This window comes from Apostichopus japonicus, chromosome 13, assembly GCF_037975245.1.
Source record: "Apostichopus japonicus isolate 1M-3 chromosome 13, ASM3797524v1, whole genome shotgun sequence".
NCBI classification, from domain to species: domain Eukaryota; kingdom Metazoa; phylum Echinodermata; class Holothuroidea; order Aspidochirotida; family Stichopodidae; genus Apostichopus; species Apostichopus japonicus.
In genome coordinates, this window is record NC_092573.1 from 19596126 (window position 1) to 19604406 (window position 8281).

The 8281-nt window shown below is 39.9% G+C and overlaps 1 pseudogene; it reads right to left on the reverse strand.

Annotated features, from left to right (window-relative positions):
• Positions 1–5418, reverse strand: part of LOC139978530 (complement C3-like) — a 74817-nt pseudogene extending 69399 nt beyond the window's left edge.
• Between the last annotated feature and the right edge of the window lie 2863 nt (positions 5419–8281).

Genomic DNA, 8281 nt, shown 5'->3' on the forward strand with positions numbered 1-8281 from the left:
TACGCAATTGTGTCACTCCTGTCTCTGCACAACACTATTATAGACTGAAGAGTGACCAATTATGTGTAAATATTACATCATAATAATACATGGTTTGAAGAAAGCTCATCCAAACAAAAGCAACAGGCTGCTTTAATGATGACAATTTTGTAACGTTATTGTTCCATAAAAAGTGAAAATATGTACCTTCTTGGATGTTGATGGTTTCTTCAGCGATGAGAGAATGATCGGCATTCTTGAAGCTGACGGTCACCGGTACACTTCGGGCAACACCGATGTTGTCTTTCTGAATCGTAACCAGTACGGTCTCGGTATCTCCCGCTCTTACAAGATTGGGAACGGTAGCTATCAACATATCACTGTGGTGTAGAAAGAATATGACTCATTGTTTAAGTTTCCGTTGTAAAAAGTACATATCATCATAGTTGATCACCCCCCACTTCCCGGTGCCCCTAATTGACACCGGACGCCCTCTGCTTAAAGTCTCCAACCATGCCGCCCCACTCCCGAAGCATGTATAACGTTAGTCTCTTTCTCTTTCTTTTGTAGCAGTTTCTTCAGACCCTGCCATTTTCCAATTGGGTTGTAAGTTCACCCCAACCCCAACCCACGACGGATAGCAGGTAGGGGATTGAACCGTTATGAATGTGATGTTGGTGTATAAGCAATAAATAGCGAAAGTGGTGTGTGGCTATGTAATCTTTGAATGCGACACTCATGTAGGAAGGGCTGTGGGTCTTCCCTTATAGATCAAAATGACGTTTTCTGAGGCATATTAGACGAAAGGTACAAAATTAGATTAAAAGGCAAGGTTGTGCTAATAAATAATTTTGAAGAAGAAAAAACAACAACGAAAAAACGTTTTTGCACGTACTGAATGTTGGGCACATTCCACCATCCCCTTAAGCACGTCACTGGAACAATTTAACAGCAAGTTCTTCAAAGTTAGAAAATGAAACAGCTGAAGGATTTTCTTAATATATATATATATATATATAACCCAGTGCCTTTACCACAAGATCGAACAGGATTTACCTGTTAAATTGATCTCGGTTGCCTATTGCTGCATCATGGAATCTATAAATGTATGTATTGTAAAGGAACATGCAATTCCAAAGAGTTCTATGTATGACGATATGTTTAGTTTCTGCACACATCTGTGGTGTGTTCTGCAATAAAACGTACTACCTAGCTGAACGCATCTCGGGAACCCTAAGCCGGTGTTTATTTGTTTTACATGCAATGACACTTTCTGCGTTTTCTAACTGGAACATTTGACACGGAAAAATTACCACTTGGACCGTATTCAGACATATTTATTTGTATTCGTATATTTCGTTTATTTGTATTAATATGTATTCGCCGAAATTTTTGAATTAAAACATTCCTATGTGATCACTCAGCTGAATTTGATGTTAAAACTAATAGGGATTTCGGTATCATAACAAGACAATTTTCAAAAGCACTGTCAATATTTCCCAAGAGGTCAAGAACTAACGACCTTCTTGATAGCCCACAGCATAATGTTATAGCTTTACTCAGAACAGCACTCTAATGCGATTTTATTGGAATAAGGTGTAAACAACGCAGAATTTAGTGGTTTCTGGTCAAATTACAGCTATATCTCAATTATTGTGACATTACTTGTATTCTATCAATCTCTATTTTAGTTTACCTAGAAGTTTCTGTTGATATATAGATAGGTACATAAATAGAGATAGACAGACAAACATACCGACAGACAGGACAAACATATAGATAGGCAAAAGTCTACAGTGGAATGAAGACCTTCCTTCCTGGTTTCGACCCTCTATATGTACCTGTTTAAAGTATTTATGCAAATGACCTTTACAATACAAATGACCCTTACAATAAACTTAATTCTGCACATTGCAGTCAATTCGCCGACTACCTCGCTATTTGGCTCAGTAATACGAGAGTTTCTTTATGCATTAGTTCGAATAAAAAATACTGACTGTATCAACACCTGGTGTAGTTAAAATAAACCAAGATAAATCTAAGATTATGATCTTAAAGTATCCTTACTCTAATGACTCGACTGAGGACTATAAAATTAGTCTTTCTAGCACTATAACATTACCCCCAGTAAAGAAGCTGTTTTCCTGTGAATTACTCTGGACAATAAGCTTATAACTTTGGAAAACACCGGAAGAATAGTTCTCTTCAGGGGAACAATCCAGCCATTGGGAAGGATTTTGTTCATTTCTCTTTCTTAGTTCTCCTCCAGTGAGGGTAGTTTGCCAGGTCTGACGCAGCCTGTCGGTGGTTTTTCCCCGTTGAAGTTTATAAAGCTACCATTTTGTGTGCATTGCTTGTCTTTTACCCTTTATCATTGTATCAATATTTATAGTCTGTGTTTTAAAACGATGTCTTGTAACACGGGGCTCGATCAGTGGCGGCGGAACCGGGGGGGGGGGGGGCTTGGGGGGGCTCAGCCCCCAATGAAAAAGTTGAGGGGGCAAATGCATGATAAGCCCCCCCCCCAATATTTACCAAGGCTCCGAAACGTGCATCTGCCCATTTTTCAATGCATGCTTGTAGATCTGTCCGATGCACACGTATACTATATAGGTGTAATAATTTTAGTAAATGCTGGGGGACCCTCGGCCCGTTCCCTGGCTTTAGACCACATTGTCACCCCAACCGCGTCTTCACGCCCCGTGAAAAGTAGAAGCAGTGAGTGTGAGTACCGGTAAGCGCAGCACAACTTCGTCTTAGGCCAATGACTTGCCTCATTTCAGCCAGTTCTCCAACATCCCCTGAAGGATATATCCTATCCTATAAGAGGGGTGGGAAGCAGGGCGAACATAGGGGGGGGGGGGGGGGTGGGGGTAGGTGCGGAGCATTGCAGCCAGAGCATTCAAACGATATGATAATTGATTGTCTGTATCATGCCTCATTGAATATTAGTGTTTTCAATAAGAGTGTAATAAGCTAAACGCTACACTCATCAAAAAACACGCAAGGCGTGGAACATGGCTCTATGTTTAAACGCAATCAATTATTAAACGAACAAAAACACAATATTAGCATTTCACCTGTACTGTATAGTGTACATGCATTCGTGACAGTGCTTGGTTCATAGAAATTTGTTAGCAACTGCACATGGTTTTGGAATTACCCATTTGTTGACATTAAGAAATGCTTTCTGTTATTTCCTATACATACATTTATTTAATTATTGCATTTAATTGCAAGTAGTAATTTACTACACTCAAAAATGTCTTTGCGAGTACACTACGAGTAATAGCTACTCTTTTAAAACACCATCGAATATACAAATAACAATGTTTTTACAGATTTTTACGTTCAATCTGAGAAATTGCAGGCTTGAGACCCATATTTTAGGGCTAGGTATTCGCAGCATAAAACACTCGGGAAGTGCCGTTTCCGGCCATCTGGGGGTTTGAAAAACCCAAAATTTACTTGTACGCTCCGCGCCAACCGATGGTGGCACTCCGCTTACTCCACACATTAGCCCCCCCCCCCCCCTCAATAATTTTCCCGTTCCGCCGCGCCTGGGCTCGATTAGGCATACAGTGGAACTTGACGACCTTCCTTATTCGAACTTCTGGAGCCCCGAACCCAACGGGATTATTCCCGCATTCGATGCTTAGGTTGGCAAATGTCATTTACTGCTTTCATCGCCTCTGAAAAAATTCCGCCCAAACCCAGGTTTGAGAAGGTTCCCACGCCGATGCTCAAACATTCCGACAAAACGTCACTGATGTGCATTAAGTACCACCTTGGAGCTATAAATAGTTCCATGGTACCACAAATTTCAGTTATAGCAATGATTCTCAACAGAAGCACGATAATGCCTCTCGTTAACATTTTTCTTAATTTTTCCACTACGGGGCACTGATTATAATTTTATATAATTCAACAAAAGGCAATTTTTATATAAACAAAAAGGCACATCTTAACTACAAGAAAAAGGGGACAGGGTACTTCTTTCCAAAAGGGAATATCAGTTCTTATGGGAAGAGGCAATTTTTATTCCCCACAAATCTGGAGTACGTCCTACCCCCCTCCATCCCCCCCCCCCCCCCTGTGCCCCCTTGGCTCCGCTACCCTTGTTTGATGGTTTAACGGTTCATTTTGCTACTCAGAGAGAGAGAAAGAGATCTGTGGAATGTGTATGGCAAGCCATATGTGCAATAATTCGATACAACGAGTTTTTCGCCGTTAAACTCTGTTTTTCGATCGATAAACTCAGTTTATCGAAAGGATAAGCGTGTTTTTCTCGATAAACTCAGTTTATCGAGCATAGCATGGGTACCTCGAAAATATGGATATGGCACGCCACATGTGCAATAATTCGATTAACCGAGTATATCGCCGTTAACTCTGTTAATTATGGTTTTTTGATCGATAAACTGAGTTTATCGATAAAATCAGTTTAACGCTCGATAAACCGAGTTTATCGAATTGGATATGGCACGCCACATGTGCAATATATCGATAAACCGAATTTATCGCCGTTAACTCGGTTAACTCTGTTTTTCGATCGATAAACTGAGTTTATCGCGAAAAAACACGATTATCCAGTCGATAAACTCAGTTTTTCGATCGAAAAACAGAGTTTTACTCGGTTTATCGAATTATTGCACATGTGGCTTGCCATAAACGTGCGCACGAAATGCAATCACTTGATATATTTTATTTCACTAAGGAAAATGTCAGTTTTAGCTGATCAGTCGGAAGGACGTTAGACAAGTTTTGTTACACAATATAAAGTTAACATATATAATTATTAATTAGTGCGTTTCTTTAAGGCCAACAATTGGAAGTAAACATGCTACATGAAAATTTGAATTATCAAGCTTTTGCCTCCGTTTTGTCAATGAATTATTTTTATACCTTTTCATATTTTTTGTTCATGTTGTTGGTGGTGGTGATGATGAGTTAACAGTTGTGGTTAAACTACAGTAATGCAAGCCTATTCTTAATCTGTAAGTGAGTATATATGTTGTTAGAAGTATTTCCAAGATTATAGATATACTTGATATTCCGGTTCTATTTCATTGTGTTTCTTATGAAAACAGATGTTAGGTACCTAACGTTAATTGCAATACCCACAAAGCACTGGGCAAGTGCAAAATAGAAATAAAAGATTGAGATCAAACTCACCCATAAACCGAAAAAACTTGCAAGGCAAAGAAAAAGAGGTATCTTGGTAACAACGCCATATCGCGTAATGACTTCCAAGGAACGTCTGCAACTGCTGCCGAAAGAATAACTCGTTTTGTATTTTGCGTGTATGGTAGGCCGCATGGGAAATCATTGCTGAATTATGTCCGACATAATTGCTGAATTATGTCCGTCATAAATCGAGCAATCAGGTGACCCCATCTCGGTGCTTATTTATGCGGTACATTAATCGTATTTACGTAAAGCCTCTCAGGGACATGCAAATATCCACTTTCAAAAATTGTTTCATAATTTGTCTTTGTTTCAGAACATATAGGTAGCCACTATTGTTTGAACCTAGGTAGGTATTACATCTTCCATGGGAGGCGTCTAAGTTGCAAGTCAGATGCAAAATGTTGCTATATTTTGCAACTTTTGAAACAATTTGAAGCCTTTCAACTGTTTAGGTAAGGTGTTCTTCACATATATGTTGTTTATTAATGTACTGTAAAGACGGGTATTTCGGTGTATAAAATTCTGCCTGTCGGTCTTGGGGTAGCTTGGGCGGCTGGGTGGAGAGCTGAGCCCCCCACCCCACTCCTTTCAATTTATATGGGGAAAAGACCCTCCCTGACGTTAATGATTGGCAACAGTGGACAAAATTCGGGAATGTATGCCGACATATATTCGATTTATGCCGACATTAATTCGTTTTAATGGTAACATAAATTCAATTTTATGCAGATATTAATTCTGAGCTAATCAGTAGGCAGTACTTTATGTCTAATTGATTTAATGTGGACATAAATTCGAATTCATACAGACATATATTCGAATTAATGCTGGCATATATTCAAATTAATGCTAGCATATTTTCGATTTAATATCAGCATAGATCCGATTTATTGTCAGCATATCTTCGATTTAATGCTGACATATATTCAACCAATGAGAGTGCAGGAATATATGTATTTCTGCATATAATCACTTCCGACAGCAATTCAGCTTGATCCGGGCCTAGATGGCAATTCACCAACCATCCCCTGAACGGGGTGACAAAGGAATGATCCGCTCGGTTGTCAACTAGTTAAATTAGGTACGTCACTCCTCGTCACTATATATTAATTAATGCATGGTTCATTCATATGCGCATATCAGATAACAGGTGATAAGCAAGTTAGCCCTTTGTTCCAATTCCGCTCTTGGTTCATGTTCATATCAGTCGTAGATCCAGTACGGTGTAGGTTGTTACCACCCCACCCCACTACCCTTCCTTATCAACCCCATACATATTTAATAAAATAGTTATTAGCAACTTTCCGGTAAAAATTTCCATTTGATTTTACTGTCGAACGATTCCCAGAAAACCCTGGGAGTCGGCCTCATCGATACCAGGGCCAGCTTCCCGCCTCTAGAAATCTTAGGTTCCCGCCTAAAAACGTGAGGTCAGGAAAGGGAGAAGTAAACTACAGTTTAGCAAACACCATGCCAACTGCCAGAATATCAGTGTCATTTGGCAGGCCATTTGTATCAGATCAGGGGCAATTAACATATAAATCGCAATACACTTACAACATTTACTGAAGACAATAGGAATTTATGGCAAGGTTCCTTATCTACATAGATGGTGGCCTGATTATCATGTTATATTTCCAGTCTGCGACCTGCGAGGTCAATAATATCTTACTTTAAACTTCCTGTTTTGTGTAGATTATGGAGATGTCTACTTGGAATGTAATTATACCTCGGATGTCATGTTTGACCTTTTGATATATTCCTTATCGAGTCAATCTTAAATCGTTTCTGTTTTGTTAACTTGTTTATTAAGCTGAAATTAAAACCAAAAACCCCCCAAAAAAGGTTGATCTTTGGGGTACATTTGATTGCATACGTATCACTGGAATACATCCTTTGCCGGTATGTATATAAAAGCTCCCGACATCCTTCCTGCACAAATGATCATTGCGATTCCCACAAATGCTCTATTGGACTTATTTCATGTTTTATCGTGGGAATTAATATCGTTGTAATAGTTTGAAAGCCCTGGTTTAGTTTGAAAAAAGATGACTGTGATGATACCTACGACAAATAATTGATATGTAAAAGTAAGTTGGCCTGACGTTTCGTTCCTAGCAGGATCTTCTTCAAAAGCTAAATGACAAGTAACAGAAGGGGAAAAGACACGCACAGAATACAGACAAGTTAATGAGCATGGTGAAAACAAAGAGATACATGTAACGGGATTAGCGGACAAGGGATGGAGAGAAGAAAGGAACCAACAGGGGAAGAGGAGAGGTAGGAGATAAACAGTGGAGGGACAAAGAGAGAAAGGTGTGTGACACAAGGGTGGAAGAGAGCTATGAGAAGAGGAGTGATTGGGGGGGGGGGGGGGGACAAGGGGAGAAGGAGGTGGAACAGAAGAAAAGTTAGTCATGTCCTTCCTGAATGTTGAGCCCATGAGGTTGAATGGTGCGAAGGCGTTGCGTCCACAGCCTCTCTCTCTGCTGATTCGTACTAGGTCAGGACGGCTACCTAAGGATTCAATCCCCTGTAGGGAAATGTCGTTAATGGTATGGTTGGGAAGGTTAAAGTGTAACGAGTGATATTAGGGCCTTCGGGTGTGTTTTTTATGGCAGGAAAAAGCTCTCAGTGCATGCATGGCAGCAACACCACTGGTTAGCCCATGCATGTATCAAAGCAAAGTCTCTTAGTTCTCTGAAATAGGTCTATATAGAACAAATGCACAACAAGGCTAATGTTATTACGTGTATAAAACACACAGTAATAACTATCTTTTCAGCTGAAATGTTTTACTTATTCCACTTTAGGTTTTACTGTTTCTTAGAGACTGATTGAATTCAATCAGCCTCTAAGAAATAATAAACGGTAAAAAGGCTTCAAACTTCAGCCGGGATTTAGTCAATTTTCACCGTGCATGATACAAGAGACAGGTTTCTGATATTTGGAAGCAGTACGTAGCTGGTTACCTGGTAGAGGGGGGGGGGAGCAATACCAGTTGGAGGAGATTACACCCCCCCCCTCGCGATAATCTGCCGATAATGTTCTCCCCTCAGTGAATCCCCCTCATTGAATCCCCCTCCCCACATACCCCCTTCAAAAACAAAAT